Genomic DNA, 18,506 nt, shown 5'->3' with positions numbered 1-18,506 from the left:
TCCTCTGTGACTGTGCTCCTCTGTGACTGTGCTCCTCTGTGACTGTGCTCCTCTGTGACTGTGCATCTGTGACTGTGCTCCTCTGTGACTGTGCATCTGTGACTGTGCATCTGTGACTGTGCATCTGTGACTGTGCTCCTCTGTGACTGTGCTCCTCTCTCATCTGTGACTGTGCTCATCTGTGACTGTGCTCCTCTGTGACCGTGCTCCTCTGTGACTGTGCTCCTCTGTGACTGTGGTCATCTGTCACTGTGCTCCTCTGTGACTGTGCTCCTCTGTGACCGTGGTCATCTGTGACTGTGCTCCTCTGTGACTGTGCTCCTCTGTAACTGTGCTCCTCTGTGACTGTGCTCCTCTGTGACTGTGCTCCTGGGTGACTGTGCTCCTCTGTGACTGTGCTCCTCTGTGACTGTGCATCTGTGACTGTGCTCCTCTGTGACTGTGCTCCTCTGTGACTGTGCTCCTCTGTGACTGTGCTCCTCTGTGACTGTGCTCCTCTGTGACTGTGCTCCTCTGTGACTGTGCTCCTCTGTGACTGTGGTCATCTGTGACTGTGCTCCTCTGTGACTGTGCTCCTCTGTGACTGTGCTCCTCTGTGACTGTGCTCCTCTGTGACTGTGCTCCCCTGTGACTGTGCTCCTGGGTGACTGTGCTCCCCTGTGACTGTGCTCCTGGGTGACTGTGCTCCTCTGTGACTGTGCATCTGTGACTGTGCTCCTCTGTGACTGTGCATCTGTGACTGTGCTCCTCTGTGACTGTGCTCCTCTGTGACTGTGCATCTGTGACTGTCTCCTCTGTGACTGTGCTCCTCTGTGACTGTGCATCTGTGACTGTGCTCCTCTGTGACTGTGCTCCTCTGTGACTGTGCTCCCCTGTGACTGTGCTCCTCTGTGACTGTGCATCTGTGACTGTGCATCTGTGACTGTGCTCCTCTGTGACTGTGCATCTGTGACTGTGCTCCTCTGTGACTGTGCTCCTCTGTGACTGTGGTCATCTGTGACTGTGCTCCTCTGTGACTGTGCTCCTCTGTGACTGTGCTCCTCTGTGACTGTGCTCCTCTGTGACTGTGCTCCTCTGTGACTGTGCTCATCTCTCATCTGTGACTGTGCTCCTCTGTTGTCGGCGCCAGCACTGACACAGTACCGAGAATCGGGCGAAAGCCTACGGGATGAAAGAAACACACATACACACACACAGGTTATCGTGTCAAGCCAGGAGAGGAAGAGAGGAAGAGAGAGAGAGAGAGAGAAAGAGAGAGAGAGAGAGGAAGGAAGAGTGAGAGTGAGGAAGAAGAGTGAGAGTGAGGAAGAAGAGTGAGAGACTCCTGTAGCTTTATTCACCACTTATATACCCAAGTCTCCAGGTAGAAAATCACTGGTAAGCACAATGGGAAACCCTGGCTCCTGACTACCTGGCTCTGACTTCGGTAACAAAAGACCAGCTACGAGACCTGAATTAATTAGGGAGAAATCCCAGAAGACCAGCCTAAATCTCCAGGATAAAGGCTGAGGAAGTAAAAGGCAGAAGTAAATTGACCACCACCCAGGTGTGGTCCAGGTGTGTCGGTTCCACATGCATCAGCCGGGCTCAGCAGAGGTCATGCAGTGGAGACACCGGGTGTTTACTACTTGGTCTTTTCTTCCTGTGCAGTAAATACATGGGAGAGGCCTCTGTCCAACAATCCCATGACTTCTTAACTGTGGCCATGCAGTTACAAAGCGGCCAGGCCCAAATCCAATATGGCACTACACTCTGTGACTGTGCTCCTCTGTGACTGTGCTCCTCTGTGACTGTGCTCCTCTGTGACTGTGCTCCTCTGTGACTGTGTTCCCCTGTGACTGTGCTCCTCTGTGACTGTGCTCCTCTGTGACTGTGCTCCTCTGTGACTGTGCTCCTCTGTGACTGTGCTCCTCTGTGACTGTGGTCATCTGTGACTGTGCTCCTCTGTGACTGTGCTCCTCTGTGACTGTGCTCCCCTGTGACTGTGCTCCTCTGTGACTGTGCTCCTCTGTGACTGTGCTCCTCTGTGACTGTGCTCCTCTGTGACTGTGGTCATCTGTGACTGTGCTCCTCTGTGATTGTGCTCCTCTGTGACTGTGGTCATCTGTGACTGTGCTCCTCTGTGACTGTGATCCCCTGTGACTGTGCTCCTCTGTGACTGTGCTCCTCTGTGACTGTGCTCCTCTGTGACTGTGGTCATCTGTGACTGTGCTCCTCTGTGATTGTGCTCCTCTGTGACTGTGGTCATCTGTGACTGTGCTCCTCTGTGACTGTGATCCCCTGTGACTGTGCTCCTCTGTGACTGTGCTCCTCTGTGACTGTGCTCCTCTGTGACTGTGCTCCTCTGTGACTGTGCTCCTCTGTGACTGTGCTCCCCTGTGACTGTGCTCCTCTGTGACTGTGCTCCTCTGTGACTGTGCTCCTCTGTGACTGTGCTCCTCTGTGACTGTGCTCCTCTGTGACTGTGCTCCTCTGTGACTGTGCTCCTCTGTGACTGTGGTCATCTGTGACTGTGCTCCTCTGTGATTGTGCTCCTCTGTGACTGTGGTCATCTGTGACTGTGCTCCTCTGTGACTGTGGTCATCTGTGACTGTGCTCCTCTGTGACTGTGCTCCTCTGTGACTGTGCTCCTCTGTGACTGTGCATCTGTGACTGTGCTCCTCTGTGACTGTGCTCCTCTGTGACTGTGCTCCCCTGTGACTGTGCTCCTCTGTGACTGTGCTCCTCTGTGACTGTGCTCCTCTGTTACTGTGCTCCTCTGTGACTGTGCTCCCCTGTGACTGTGCTCCTCTGTGACTGTGCATCTTTGTCCAGAGCTGGAGATGTAACCCAGTTTGGTACAGTGCTGGCCTAGCCTGCTCGAAGCCCTAGGTTTGATCCCCAACACAGCCTGATCCAAGGATGGCAGCACATTTGTTATGGCTCCAATGTGGATCGTGGGAGACCAGAGGTTTAAGGTGATCCCTGGGTACACAGAGAACTCAAGCCAGCCTGAGCTACAAGAGACCTTGTCTCAGAAAATAAAAGAAAACCACAGACAGACGCTAAGCAAGTACTGAAATATGTTCCTAGCACTCTGCGTGTATGTCTGTGTGTCTGTCTGTCTGTCTAGGTCATGTGTTTGTGTGTGCGTCTGTGCATAATACCCTACTGTACTTGGGTACATACCCTGTGCCCCCAGTCAGGTCCAGTCACTCATCCTCAACAAGTCAACTAAAACACCCAAATTAAAAGAGGGAGTCAGAAAAAGAAGGCTTATTCGGTATGACCACATTGGGAAGAGACACAAAGAGATCCCTGAAGTCCCTCAAGTCAGCCTCCAGGGTCCCGAAGTGAGAACAAAGTTTTGGTTTGTGAGACAGGGTTTCTCTGTGTAAGCCTGGCTGTCCTGGACCTCTCTCTGTAGATCAGGCTGGCCTCCGACGCAGAGATCTGCCTATCTCTGCCTCCTGAGTCCTGGGATCAAAGTCATGATAGAGGGTTAAACATCTAAGTGGTCCTGGTCAGAGTGTGATCCTGCCCACCAGCCAACTATTATCAGGGTTTTAGTATCATTTTATAAAGTGGTCTGACAAATTATTACAACTGTCTGAAATCTCTTTCCAGGACACAAAGTTTCCCCTCTGCCTGATGTCTCTCTCTTCTCTCAGCATGAGATTCCTGAAGAAATTTTCATCTCTTTGGAGTTCACTGTTGCAGTAGTCTGATAATCAGATCTAGACCCCCTAGTGTCTATTTAGAGTACCTTCATTTCTGCCTGGCAGGTTATGACAAGGATTGTATCCGACCACACTAGAGTCTTCGATCTTCTTTCTCCTCCTCTTCCTCTTCCTCTTCTTTTGAGACATCCCTCACTCAATTCCTCCAAATTGGCCTTGAAAGGTCTGTGACCAGTGCAGACCCTGAACTTGTGGTCTTCCTGTCTCAGCCTCCCAAGTACCTGAGGCCTCCATCCAGGCTGACCTGGAACCTACTCTGAAGCTCAGGCTGGCCCCAAACTGGTAGCATACATACAAACTGGCAGTGTGTAATGTGGGCTTACAGGCGTGGGCCACCATAACCTGCATCAAAAACACCTCAATGTTGAGTCTACAGAAGACAAGCAGGTTTGTGGGGATATGAAGGTCAGACAGACCATCAAACCACGAAGTCAAACACTTACGGAACATGTGCAGAGAGAGCTTGCTCGAGGGCCGCGCACAGATACTGCACGCCAAGGTGTCCTGGGATCTCAGTATGAGAGCACACACTCCCCTCTCCTACCACCCAGTGTATGACTGAGAGTGTAAACGTAATGAAAGGGATGAGCCATTGACAAAGCCTGTTTACAGAGATATACTTCTTGCCAATACAGAGAGTTTTGTTCTGGAATCATTCAATGAATTCCAGTGGGTTTTTGTTGTTGTTTGTTTATTTGTTTCTGTTTTTGTTTTTTTGTTTTTTGTGGGTTTTTTGTTTGCTTCTTTTTCTTTTTTCTTTTTTGTGGGAGGGGTGAGGGAGTGGGGGGGTACATTTCACTAATACATGGCTCAAATAAGGAGGGATGTATAAAACACCAATGGAACCTGAATAAAGCCTCCTTAGTTTGTGACCTCCAAAGCAGGCAGTGGCATAAAATACCTGGTAGGAGACCCCAGACAAGGCAAGTGCTTGACAGATGTCTGTTGCACACAGCGTGATTGCCAGCTCGCCCTGAAGGCTGCCGAGCTTGCAGTATTTGAGACTAGGACCAGCATATAACACCGTGTTACTGCTTGCTACCACTAGATGGCAGTGGTAGCACTCAGTACAGTAATTGGCTATAAAGCCTTCACTTATGCACTAGTGTTCATTCGTTCACCAACATGTGTATTCAGTGCCTACTAGGTACCCGACGGGGGTCGGGGGGACAGTCAGAATAAACAGGTCAACGGAAGAATACACAACCTGCCCCCACAGACCCTATAATCTAGGTAGAGAAATAAACAATGCGTGTGCACATGAGATAGTACCCTTCCACAGTAAGGCAAGCCCTGGTGACTCAAAGTTCAGAAGAACAGATTTGTGCTGGGGAAAAACAAGAACACAAGGTAAAGGAGCACAGGTGGGAGGTGAGAGACAGAAAGGGAGAGCCAAGGAGGAGGCTTCTCTAACACAGTGAAGGGTGGCAGTCACTGGAGCGGGGCTGGGATTCTGGGGAGTCTTGGTCCTAAAGGAGACTCTGAGAATACGTAAATCATTGAGGATGAAGGCAGTGAAATTGGATTTCACTGGACAAGAGCTCGTTTGCACTTTACTGAAAGGTTTGAATGACTGAGGGAGCCAATGGGTTACAGAGACTTGGGAAGCTTAGGAAAGAGGGTTGTGAGTTCCAGCAATCTCAAAAACTAAACAAGCAGGGACCTGAGACAGGACTCAACAAGTAACAGTTATCCCTGAAGCCGAGGGAAAGGCAGATGGCCTGGCTGTCACCCCAGTCTCCTGTGGCAAAATGGGAGCCAGAGACAGGAGGATCGGAGACCTCTAAGAACACCTCTTGGGTCACTAGCCTGTTGTACAGGCAAGAGAGGCTGCCATTTAAGGCAAGGTGGAAGGCAAGAACAGACTCCCAAAAGCTGTCCTCTGATTTCCACATGTGTGATACACACACACACACACACACACACACACACACACACACGCTCGAGTACACATACATACACAAAAATAAATAAACACATACACTTTTGAAGAACAAAGCAAGAGACTGTTTGCTTCCGGAGCTGGGGACCAAACCCAGGGCCTTGCGCTTGCTAGGCAAGCGCTCTACCTCTGAGCTAAATCCCCAACCCCTGTTTGCAGCTCTTGTAGAGAACCGGGATTCACATGGTGGCTCACGATCTTCTGTAACCCCAGGTTCAGGGCATCCACTCTGACTTCTGACCTCTGTCAACACTCCAACACACATCAGCACACACAGACACATGAACATAAAAAAAAATCTTTTAAAAATTAGTTAAAGGAAAGAAGCAAACAAACAGCAGTTGCTGGAGACCAGAGAGGAAGGGGAAGAGTCACGGATGGGAGAGAGGTCAGGAGAGATAAAGGGAGGGATAGGCCTGAAGTAGGAAAGAGAAATACATTCAGAGCATTCACTGTTGGGCTGGCCCAAATTCGTGACCAGTATGGACCCCGCCTTTTGGGAAATGGAAACTGAACGTTCTACATATCTGACTGCTGACTCCTCATCTCAACAAACAGCTTGACCACAGTCTCCTGCTTTCCCAAAGCCAGAGCCCACCCACCACCTTGTAAAATTTTGCTTACTGCAGTTCCGTTTGCCTCCAGATAGTTCCTTTTTCCTTAACACTCTCCTGCCACACTGGCCAAAAATTTGAATCACCCTATAAAACCCAAACTACCCTTTTTAGAGCCGCTGCATTCCCTTCTCCTGGAGGCAGCCCAGGAATTCATTCCCTGAATAAAGATTTATCATTCAGCATCAGTGCCACTGTCGGATAGTCTGGCTCTCTCATTGAGGCACATGTTTGTGATGATTTTTTTTTTTTTAAGATTTACTTACTATACATAAGCACACTGTAGCTGCCTTCAGATACACCAGAAGAGGGCATCAGATCTCATTACAGATGGTTGTGAGCCACCATGTGGTTGCTGGGATTTGAACTCAGGACCTCTGGAAGAGCAGTCAGTCAGTGCTCTCAACCACTTAGCCATCTCTCCAGCCCCCAATTTGTGACGATTATGAAAGGTGGTAGTCACACACAGGGGCACAAGTTGTTAATATTAAAGATGGGAGGAGAAAAACCACTGATCCAAATCATCATAGGCAAATTAATTAAAGCAGGCGATTAATTAGCAAGCTTTTTTCATTTGTGTGCATAGGCCGCCTCCCCCTAGGGTAGGGTTTGAGAGGTCAGTATCTGATGTGAGGAAGACAATGATGCATGCTTGTGCATGTATGTGTGCATGTGTGTGTGCATGTGCGTGTGTGTTCGAGACAGGGTTTCACTGTGTAACCTTGTCTGTCCTGGAATTGATTCTGGAGACCAGGCTGGCCTCAGACTCACCGATATGCACCTGCCTGTGCCTCCTGAGTGCCAGGATTAAAGGCATGCACTCCCGTTGCCAGGCTAAGACAAGACTTTTATGACTCAGGGGTGGGGGATTTCCGAATAGCCATTTGCAGAGCAGAATAGGAGTTACCGGAGCAGAACATAAGTATAACAATAGTTCTAATGACCTCCTGAGAGGTGGCCTTAACAACAGGTAGTCATAGCAACCCTTCTGAAACAAAGGTAGGTTGCAGGACTGTTATTAACTTTTGAAACAAAGGCATGGTTATCATTCCTGGAACTGGCAGTGCAGAGCCATTTGTAGTTAAGGTTACAGGTGGGGCATAGCCCAATCCATGAGAAACAGAGATTTAATCGTAAACAAGAATGAACCTAGCTTGGTTCTTAAAACTAAAATGGAGTAGACCGGTCATTCAAATCCTGCAGTTTCAACAGTCAGTATGCTAAGACAGTAAAATGACAGTTTACAATCAGCCTAGAGACCCTGCTTGTTTGTTCACTTGTTTGGGTTGGTTGGTTGGTTCGTTCGTTTTGAGACTGGGTTTCTCTAGTGGCCCTGGCTGTCCTGGAACTCACGGCATCGATCTGGCCTCTGCCTCCTGAGTACTGGAATCAAAGGCATGCACTACCACACCCAGACTTGCTCTTAGATTTTTAAAATAGGCTTGACATTTTTCTATGTCAAAAAACAAACCGAGGTTTGGGGGCTTTTTCCTTCAGGCCATTCCGATCTGAGGAAGTGCTTTCCTTAATAGAGTGTCTCTACTTCTATAATTAATTAATTAATCAGGTAAAGGATGTGGGCGTGGGAATACATTAAGCAGGATTGGCTATCAGCAGGTAATCATTAACGTTGCTGAATGCACAGAGGGGTTCTTTATATTGTTTCCTACCTCTGAGTAGAGCACTTTTATTTTTTTATAGCCAGATGGATATCGTGTAACAGAACCCGGTTCTCTTTGTTTGTTTAGCAAAGTCTTTTTCATAATCTCTTCCCACCTCCTTTCTTTAGCTCTGATGTCTTAGAGCAGTGGTTCTCAACTTTCCTAATGCTGACACCCTATAATACAGTTTCTCGTGTTGAGGTGACCTCTGATCATAAAATAATTTTCTTTGCGTATTACAGTTACATTACATAGCTAACGTCGCGACTGTTATTAGTAGTAGTGTAAAACCTGTGTTTTCCAATGTCTTAGGCCCTTCTGAAAGGGTCATTCTACACGCGCGCACACACACACACACACACACACACACACACACACACAGAGAGAGAGAGAGAGAGAGAGAGAGGAGACCCACAGGTTGAGAACCTCTGAATTAACGGTTAGAGGTTCCAATGTGGTTTTTCCCACGTACTGTGAGGTGTGAGGTATAAGAATTTTTCTCCCTTTCTCTCTTGTTAAAACTGTCAGAAACTACTGATGACTAATAAGTTTTGTACAATTCCTTCAAGAACCTAAGAGCTGTGGGACATCCTACCAGAAAGCAGACATTTCAAAGCTAACTCCTAGAAAACCACAGGAATGCTGGGAGTGTAACATGGGGGCCTAGGCTTAATTGCGTAATCTGGCATTACTCTGGCCAAACCAGTGTGCTTTCCTGACTACTTCCTCCAGGCTGCAGACTGAGAACCTGAAGCACCTGGCATGGTGCCCTCCTACCCTGGCTCCCCTACCCTGCTTTTCTTTGCTGCCTTGGCCTGTGTCCCTCTCCCGTGTCCCATCATCCACCCTCAATGAGCTACAACCAGCCTTCTCCTGCAGCTGCCCAGCCTAGCAATTCTGGCTACTCCTCTGAGCAAAGAAAAGAGATCTCTTCTGAAATGCTGTCTAATCCCATGGGCTCCCCTCTCTATTTAGTGAGATGCTGATTAGTTTTTGTCAACTTGACACAAACTAGTCACCTAGGAAGAGGGAACCCCAGTGGAGGAATTGCCTCCATCTGACTGGTCTGTGGGTACATCTGAGGGGTGATTTCATGATTGCTGATTGAGGTGTGCTAGCCTAGCCCACTATGGGCCGTGCCATCCCTGAGAAATTAGCAAGCCTCAGGAATTACTTCACCTTCGGTGTCAAAGGTGTTTCATTTTTAAAGTGGCTATTCTCTTCCTTTTAGAGAATTTTGTTGTTGTCTTTGCTGCTGCTTTTGTTTTTGTTCTGTCGTTTGAGACAGAGCTTCACAATATAGACCTGGCCTGGAACTTGCTATGTAGACCAGGTAGGCCTCAAACTCATAGAGATCTGCCTTTGCCTCTGCCTCTGCCTCTGCCTCTGCCTCTGCCTCTGCCTCTGCCTCTGCCCCTGCCCCTGCCCCTGCCCCTGCCCCTGCCCCTGCCCCTGCCCCTGCCCCTGCCCTCTGCCCTCTGCCCTCTGCCCTCTGCCCTCTGCCCTCTGGCCTCTGGCCTCTGCCTCTGCCTCTGCCTCTGCCTCTGCCTCTGCCTCTGCCTCTGCCTCCTGAGTTAGAATTAAAAACATATGTCTCCATGTCTGCCCCTTTAGAACGGTTTTAAAGGAAATGGTGTCTGTGACCTACCTAAAGAAACTACTCAATAAGTATTTATTAAAAGTTAATAAGAAGCCAAAGACAGTGGTACCTGCTGATAATCCCAGCACTCATGAAGCTAAGGCAGAAATTCAGAAAGTTAAAGGCCAACCTGGGCAACATAGCATAGTTTAAAAAAAAAAAAAAAGAAAAAGAAAACCTAGCACTAGATTCTTCAGGAAACAATTTTCTTTAAGACAGAACCTCTTACTGTAGCCCTGGCTAACCTGAAACTCAATATGTAACTTCTCCAGGCTGGCCTAGAACTCACAGAGATCCACCTGCCTCTACTTCCTCGGTGCTGGGAGGCCAGCCCAGAAACTTTCAGTTTTAATTTCTTAGATATTCATTTCCTTATCTCTGTTTTTTTCTAGACAGGGTTTCCCAGTGTAAAGGGCCTGGCTGTTCTGGATCCACTTTGTAGAATGGCCTTGAACTTACAGAGATCCACTTGCCTCTAAGTCCTGAATGCTGGGATTAAAGATGTGTACTACCACCACCTAGCCAAAATTACTTTTTTTTTTTTACACTGTGTGTGTGTGTGTGTGTGTGTGTGTGTGTGTGTGTGTGAGAGAGAGAGAGAGAGAGAGAGAGAGAGAGAGAGAGAGAGAGATCATAGAATGTTAATATATAGCACACAGCCGATGAAGACGTTTACAGAGGATGATAAAGCAGGTCACATGAAGATTATTTGCTGTTTAGGGGTTCTGTTTTGATTTGTTTTATTCAGGGAAGGGGGCCTCAAACTCACTTCTGTCATCTTATTTCAGCCTCCTTAGTGGCTCTTGTTTTTATTTCAAAGTACAGATTCCTGGGCTCTAGACTCAGTAGGGAAAGGGTCCTATTTTTAGTGCAGTAGTAACTAGTCAAAGGAAGACCTCTGTGACCTGACACAGCCATGTGCTGGAGAGATGACTCAGTGATTAAGAGAAGCCCCTGCTCTTGCAGAGACACCTCTGAGGCTGTGGTTAACCTCGGGTAAGTAAAACTGTAGCAAGCAGAAACACAGGCAAAGGGGAAAGAGCTGGCTTGTACAAAGGTGAGAAGGCTCAGGGGTTTGGAGACCTGGAGTACAGTCAGGTGGTAAGAACTCAGATTCCTGAAGTCTCTAAGGGAGAACTGGCTTCACTCTCTGTGTTGTCTGGAGCGGCCAGTCCTTCTTGGCTTTCTGTGATTCACAGAAGCTGCAGTCTCTCTATCTGCAATGGCTTGGCCATCCCTTCGATGAGCATCTAACCTTCCTGTCTACATATAAACATACACATGCTAGTGATACTGAGAGTCTATTTAAGACCCTTAACTTAATCATGCCTAGAAAGTCTGTTTGGTTTTCTATCTATGAGACCAAGTCTCAAGTATCCTAGACTGGCCTTGGACTCACTACGTTACGTACCTGAGGATAACGTTGAACTTCTGATCCTCTGGCTTCCACCTCCTAAATTCTGAGATTATAGTTATTCCTGGACAAATATTCCTTACTGTTGGGATTCAGGAATTGCCACAGAAACCACTCAGACTCTGGTTTCTGTTAAACAGGACTGGTTTATTGAACGCACGCACATCACAAAACTGTTCAGTCAGGGTCAGTGTCTAGACTTGGAAGCTGAGGCTGGACGAGCCTCGAACATGTCTCAGGGCTAGCTTATAAAGGAAAAAAATAAAACCACAAAACCTATAATGAGCTCATGTACAATGTGGCAGGAAGGTCAGCTGACTCCAGCTATTTTGGGTAGCTAGACCAAACAGCTCTAACTGACCTCTGTTCTGATTGGACCTTAGTGAAGTCTATGGTTGTGGAATTTCTTCAAATTGACAAATCTCAGAATATATAGAACATAACAGGGTATGTGGTCAGCATGACACTGCTCTGAGTCAAGCTATTTTTTGGTGTCAATGACTGGCAGACATATTACAACAACAGTATAAAATGACTGGCAAGTATAAAATAAAATGGCCTCAGCTATGCTGGGGGAGGGCAGGCCTCAACACTTACACACATCCACGCCATGGGCCCCAAAATTAAAGGATGCTCGAGTTCCTAATATAAAAAGCAACCTAGAAATGCCTACCTACCACCTCTTACATCATTTCTAAATTATTTATAACTCCCTAATGCTATGCAAATGTATGTATGTAAGTAGCTGTTAAATCATATTGCTTAGGGGAAACGACAAGAAAAGCAATCTGTGCTTGTTCAGTACAGCCATGTTCCAGTTATTTTTGATCCACTGTTGGCTGAATCCTCAGATCCGTCCACATGCCCATTAATTCATTCATCCTCACAAGCCAGTGAGTGTTTAACTTTTCTTTTTAACAGAGAAGCAATCTGAGGCCATGAGAGGTTAAATAACATCTTCAAAGTCACACCAGCTTGCACTGCTTTCAAACTCCTCATGAAGAGTGGCAAAACAGAGCAGGGCAGTGGTGGCGCACACCTTTACCTCTAACACTTTCGAGGCAGAGACAGGCTGAGCTCTATGAGTTCGAGGCCAGGCTGATCTGCATAGTGAGTTTCAGCACAGCCAGGGCTACACAGAGACACTGTCTGGGAAGAGAGGGAAGGAGAGAGGGAGAGAGGGGGGCGGGGAGAGAATATGAAAAAGATAAATAAATGTGGGGGCACATGCCTATAATTCTGCTCTTAGAAGCCTGGGGTTAAGAGGCTGCCAGTGTGGATGCCACCCTCAGCTTGTCTCTGTCAGCAGTAATGTTAAACTTGTTTTCTAAATGGGGCATGGTGGCTCACACCTGTAACTCAAGCACTTTTGAGAGTGAGGCAGGGGAGCTACCTAGAGATTAAGGTCAGGCCCGAGCTCCAGGCCAGTCTGCACTACAGATGGAGACCCATCTAAAACACAAAACCCAACACAATGAAGGCTAGGTGAGGTGGCACAGACCCGTGACGCCAGCATTTGTGAAGTAGAGACAAGCAGAAACTGGTTCTTCCACTACTATGGAGTTGAAACCTGTGGTCAGCCTGAACCATGAGCATGAGGTGGCGGAGAGCAATGCCTTTCTGTTAAAAGTTTTGGTTTCATTTCATTTCATTTTATTTTATCATACGTCCTATTACAACTAGCATAGTTAGGGGTGATTATTGTTCAGAAGTTTAAATTTTGAACTAAATCATATTACTGTTGAAAATACAAGCCCATTGAACATTTTATGTTTAAAATAGATTTTCATGTGTAGTCAACAGAAGACATGATTCTAGTTTTAACTCTAAACCTGTTCTGAATATAACTCCTTATTTTCTTTGGAATAAATGCTCAAATAGTTCAAACTTGGAAAATTACACTTACAGAAAAAAAAAAAAAAAACTTTCCCGTCCTCCCGAGCAACCTACTGCCTCTAGTAGACTTAAACTGTGTTGAAACTTTGATACATTTCCATAGGTTTTACATATATATCACATATACATACATATATAGGATATATATGTATATATATATATCATACAAGCAAATACACGTACAATTTTAGAGCATTTCCATACACGCTAGCATTGTACATGGAAATGTGAACTAGCTTCCTTTCTGACAAAGCAGTGTGACAGGAAGGGTACAATCCGAATTGCCTATATTAGAGTCTGGCTTGAGCGTTAGTACCCTCTGAAGGTATCTTCCCTTTCCTCCTATTATTAGAAGGGCCTCCAGATACATAAAGGGTCTTCAATATGTCTCAAAATCCCCTTGGAGCTTGTTAAGGACAGTCAGGTCTCATTCATTCCAAAGCTTTCAGTTTAGGTTAAGTGTGGGGAGACGTCTAATGAGGTCCCTTAACATGGTGACCAATCATTTGAGAACCTCACAGTAAATGCTGCCCTAGATTCCGCTGCAAGCCCCAGCATTAGTGGTCTGTGCTCAGGGGTGGGATAATTGTCCTGGGAGAGACAACTGTCCTGGGAGCCATCTATGATGACCAAGTAAGAGAACGCAAGAGCCTCGTCCACAGCAAATGCCCGAGAAATACAAGTTTAGAAATAAAGCTAACGGGAAACGTATAAAGCAGAAAACCCAGGACAGGCTGCCGTGGGCACAAGTTAGTTTTTAGAGCAAGCACCGGTCTCTACTGCAGCAGCCTCTGGATAACCCTCTGCCCCCGACTCGAGGGGGAAAAAGGGGCGTTCCCAAGCCTGACGCGGGCCAGCCTCCCCTTCAAAGGCGGCGCAACAGCAGAATGGCGGCGGAGTGCGGACGTGCCCGGCGCCGCGAAGGAAATGGCGGAGGAGGCAAGGCGTGGCCGCAGCGCCGCGTCTGGCCACCAGGGGGCAGCCGCGCGTCTGAGTCCCGCAGCCGGCTGGAACCGGTCTAGCCGGAAGCTGGGCTGGGGCCTTCTCTTCCGCAGCGGTGCGCCACGTGGCCGGGGTGGGGGTGGGGCGAGGAGGAGGAATGTAGAAAAACAACAAGATGGCGCCGCGGGGGAGGGGCGCGTGTCGCCAGCGCCCTTGGAGCCCCGGGCATCCGGAAGGGCGGAGTGGAAGGGCTGGTCAGACCCCTGCGTGCTGGGCGTAGCCGGCTTCCGCCTGTTAGGGTGGCCGCGTGGACAGTCCTAGGGTGCGGTCGCCGGCTCTGCGGTCACGAGACCTCTGGCCCTGGTCCAGGACACGCTTTGAGCCTGCGCCGCGTCTTTTCTTTGCAGCCTCTGTATTGTCTTTCTCCTCTGTGCGTGCTCGTCCTCCAAAGGAGCGATTAGATCAGGGCGAGGCCAACTGAGAGCTAAAGAAAGGCTGATCTCGGACCCTGCGGGTATCTGCAGGGTTAAGGAACGAACCTGCTGGGAAGCGGCCAGCACCCCACCCCTACCCACCCCAGAGCGCTTCGGGACGTTTTCACCAGTATGCGCTGCCAGGGTCGCGGAATCCAAACTTTTTTGCTTTTGTTAAAGAAAAAAAAAGGGAAAGAATGGAAAAGAAAAGTCTGAAAGTCTGTTTTTCTGTGTATTAAAATGTAGGGAAATTAGGCCGAATTGTCTAGTATTCTCGAGTTGGCACGAAAGCCTGAAGCCTCCCTTTCATGCCCAAATCCTTCCAACTCTACTTGCCCCAGCCCATTCCCGACCACCGTTCTTGTTTTATATGGGTCTGAGACAACAGCTGTTGGGAGTTTTGTTTTTAAAATAAAAAGTTAACACACATTATTCTGAATGTGATGGCATGTTTGGAATAAGGCATTTGTCACCTTGGGATTTGAAAGATTTTTAGAATAGGTTTCAGATTCTTTCCCGTATTTGCGAATTATGAGGACTTTGACCTATTTCGAGGGATACGACCCCTCCCCTTTAAACAACACCTGGCTCCCAAAGTCCTTAGACGTTTAATTAATAAATATTTTGGATAAAATGAGGAACTATTATAATGTAAGTTGGGAGAGAAGGGATTACTTTATGATAAATCTTAAAGTTTGTGATCAAAACAGCGTTGATATTAAGTGATAAACTATAAATGAATGTGTTCTATGACTAAAGGGGGGTACGGGGGTGGGCGGAGCCCAAGCTTAAATGTGCAGTTTTGACCAAGGAGTTTGGGGACCTACTTCACTCCACTCCTTAGGTTTTGTGTTCTTTCGAATTGTGTTGGCAGGCGTTCCCGAATGCACTGGAGACCTCCGAGGAACCAAAACACTGCATAATGATTTCCAGCCACCATTAGCGCCGAGCGCTGCAGCGGAATTTCGAAGGGCTTGAATTCTGAAACACAAAGGACTGTAATCTTTCCTCTCCTTGGCCTAAGGAAAGAATACAGCTTTATCCGTATTCTTCTTCGTCCGCATGGTTCAGACAGAATCGCCGACAACTCTCTTTACAGTTGTTAGACATGAACGGTTCTCTGACTTTAAAGTTTTGTCTCCAGAATTTCGTTAGCATAGACTTCCTGATATAAGACGTGTCTGTGACTTTTTAATGAAATATTATAGCAAATTTAAAAGAAAATTTAAAGAAGCCATCTTCCAATAAATAGTTCAAATAGCTTTTAGCCTTCAGCACAGATTAGATTTCTTTGGAAGATAAACACTGCGTGTGGAATCTGGTACCTCCTTTACTACCTTTCTTTTAAAATGTTTCGGGACTGGGGAATGTGGTTAAATGAGATCTTAGGATCAATCCTGAGCCCCCACATAACCCTCTCCCAAAAAGCTTTATTTCAAATGCTGAATAAAAGAACATGAAATCTACACCGAAAAATATCATCTGGAATGCCACTCGCTAGAATAACCACCGGTAGACAAATTGTCTAGTTGCTTACATGATGTACATATAGCTTTGTAGTCAACATTTTGTACTGCCGCATAAAATGTACGTTTTCTTATGTCAGTAAGAATCTTCAAGATTTATAGTCGGGGTTGGTGGCACGTACACACAGTCCCAACACTTGGGAAGTGAAGGCAAGAGAAGTTCTCGGAGTTAGAGATGAGCCTGGGCTTCATTATAGAAATTCAGTCTTTAAAGGGGTGCAGGGTCAGCTGGTAAAGCACTTGCTGGCTGCGAGCCTGTTCACCCGAGTGCGAGCTCCAAACAGACCGTATAGGTAGGAGAAAAGGAGAGCATCCACTGTATGAACTTGTTCGCAGACCTCCGGGCTCTTGCTATGCCCACTCCTGCATGCCCACTTAGTCCCATAAAACTTAAAACAAATGATTTTTGATTCTTCAATATTTTAGAATCTACATAGTGTTATAACAGATAAATATAATGAACCATTAGCCATTCTTTTACTAACGGATGCTGATTTTTGTTTACTCTTTTTTTTTTTTTTTTTTTTGGACACTGCTGTACAAAAAGTGTTTCGTTGTTGATTTTTTGGTGGTTTTGTTTATTTTGAGGCAAAATCTCATTGCAATGCCCTAGTTGACCTACATAGAATTCCCTGTATAGGCCAGGCTGGTCTTGAAATGACAGAAATCTGCCTGCCTTTGCCTCCCTAGTGCTAGGATTGCAGCTTAACACACCACACTGGACAGAAAGAGACATTGTATTGTTGTTGTTGTTGTTTCTATAAACACAGTTCACAATGTATCTGACTTTTTTTTTTAAACTCTAAACATTTTAATTCCAAATTGTACAGTTAATTGTATTGCATCTAGAACCTTCCAGTTACAGTATATCATTAACCCACTGTTTACTGCTCCAAAGGCAGCAGGACCTGGGAGAAAGAAGCCTAAAAAGGGGGTGGATTAGAGTCTCATGCACTAGCCGATTTTATTCAGAGTATTCGACAATTTATATTCCTAAGGGCTGAGAGAAATCTCATGAGTAAAGCATAGAATCACAAGGACAAGCTGCATGAAGCAGACGCAGGCTTATCCTTAGAGGCATATAAAGACACTAGCCCTGGTAATGAATGATCTGAGGTGAACTCACTCCTATCCACTGTACCTGGGAAAGACATAAAAGCACATTCCAAGAACAGTTCTGTGGTTTTGAAGAAACTGAGGTCATAAGACCTTTTGTTTCCTTGGAGTTTTCTCATAAGCACTCAGGGCTCTCCTCACAGGACTCTATTGATGGGCCATGTTTTCAGCAACCCACCTAGGTCAAATCTTAGCACTGGCTTTCCTTTATCCTTCTATGAGATGCTCACTGTTTATTCTGTTGTTCTCTTTACCAAATGAAAGTCATGAATATTCGATATCTTTCTAAGAAATACAGGCTGGGGATGTTAATTTCAAGCTGAGTGTTTTGAAAGGACTGTTCACTGTCACCTTAATAATCACACAGAGACTCCTTTTCCTGTCATTTCTACGTATGGACGTGTGTAAAAGACAGTCGTTGCCACTGAAGTTTCCAATCTGGAGAAAGGTGATAAGCTTCCCAGTGTTCTAAAATTGTCCAAGTGTAAATGAACTCTGGGATTTGCTGTATGGGGTCTTTCCCTTTGTTCTTAAGGCTGAAGGCCTTAAAATTAACGAGCATGTTTACCATCAGGTCAGTAGCAATTTTCAGTTACGATGTTCATTGTCTTATCCACAGGGGCAGGAAAGATGGCTGTCTTCAAAGATAGTTAAAGACCTGAATAGTTCTGAAGTTTTCCTTCCAGGCACTTGTTTATGGTGCTTGCCACAATCTCCTTTTCTCTTTAAAAATGATTCAGAGAACACAGAGCTCCTGAAGAATGAAACAAAGGCATGAATAATAAAGAGCCAATTGGCAGACAGTATGTGGTCATTTCAAATCTATTTGGGGAATACAGTGCTCTCTCTTTTCCTTGGAAAATATCAATTCTGATCACTCATTTTATACTTTATTTATTTTTTTATTTTATTTTACGTAGATGGTGTTTTAGGCATGTGTAAGGGAGTCAGATTCCCTGGAACAAAAGTTCTAGACAGTTGTGAGATGCCATGTGAGTGTTGGGAATTAAACCTGGGACCTCTGAAAGAGCAGCCATTACTCTTTTTTTTTTTTTCTTTTTTTTTTTTTCGGAGCTGGGGACCGAACCCAGGACCTTGCGCTTGCTTGCTCTACCACTGAGCCAAATCCCCAACCCCAGCAGCCATCACTCTTAACCTCTGAGCCATCTCTCCAACCCCCATCACTCTTTTTAAATGGAGCATTTATTTGTTTGTTTAATTTTTTTCTATTTTATTATTTTAATGATTTTTTTTTCAAGACAGGATTTCTCTGTTTTGACTGTCCTGGACCTCCCTCTGTAGTCCAGGCTGGCATCGAACTCAGAGATCTGCCAGCCTCTGCTTCTCATATGACCACTACTAGTTTCTTTGTTTTGTTTTGTTGGGCTTTTTGTTGTTTGTTTGTTTATTTGTTTTGGCTAATGTTTACATCAGGGTGTATAATCCCCTGGCATCATATACAATTGTAAGCTGTCATATGGCCACTAGAAATTGAACCTAGGTCCTCTGAAAGAGTAGTTAGTGCTCTTAACCACTGAACCATCTCTCCAGCCCCTGCCACTAA

At 46.2% G+C, this 18,506-nt stretch overlaps 1 long non-coding RNA gene across 1 annotated transcript; it reads left to right on the top strand.

The window, feature by feature from the left end:
* Positions 1–12,628: 12,628 nt before the first annotated feature.
* Positions 12,629–18,279, top strand: LOC134485138 (uncharacterized). Its single transcript, XR_010063068.1, has 3 exons — positions 12,629–13,942; positions 15,175–17,390; positions 17,562–18,279. It is a non-coding gene; the product is annotated as an uncharacterized LOC134485138 (long non-coding RNA).
* The last annotated feature ends 227 nt before the right edge of the window (positions 18,280–18,506 follow it).

The sequence above is a fragment of the Rattus norvegicus genome, chromosome 1 (assembly GCF_036323735.1).
Source record: "Rattus norvegicus strain BN/NHsdMcwi chromosome 1, GRCr8, whole genome shotgun sequence".
Lineage (NCBI taxonomy): Eukaryota > Metazoa > Chordata > Mammalia > Rodentia > Muridae > Rattus > Rattus norvegicus.
Note: the sequence above shows the minus strand (reverse complement) of the source record. Positions and strands in the feature narration are given on the sequence as shown.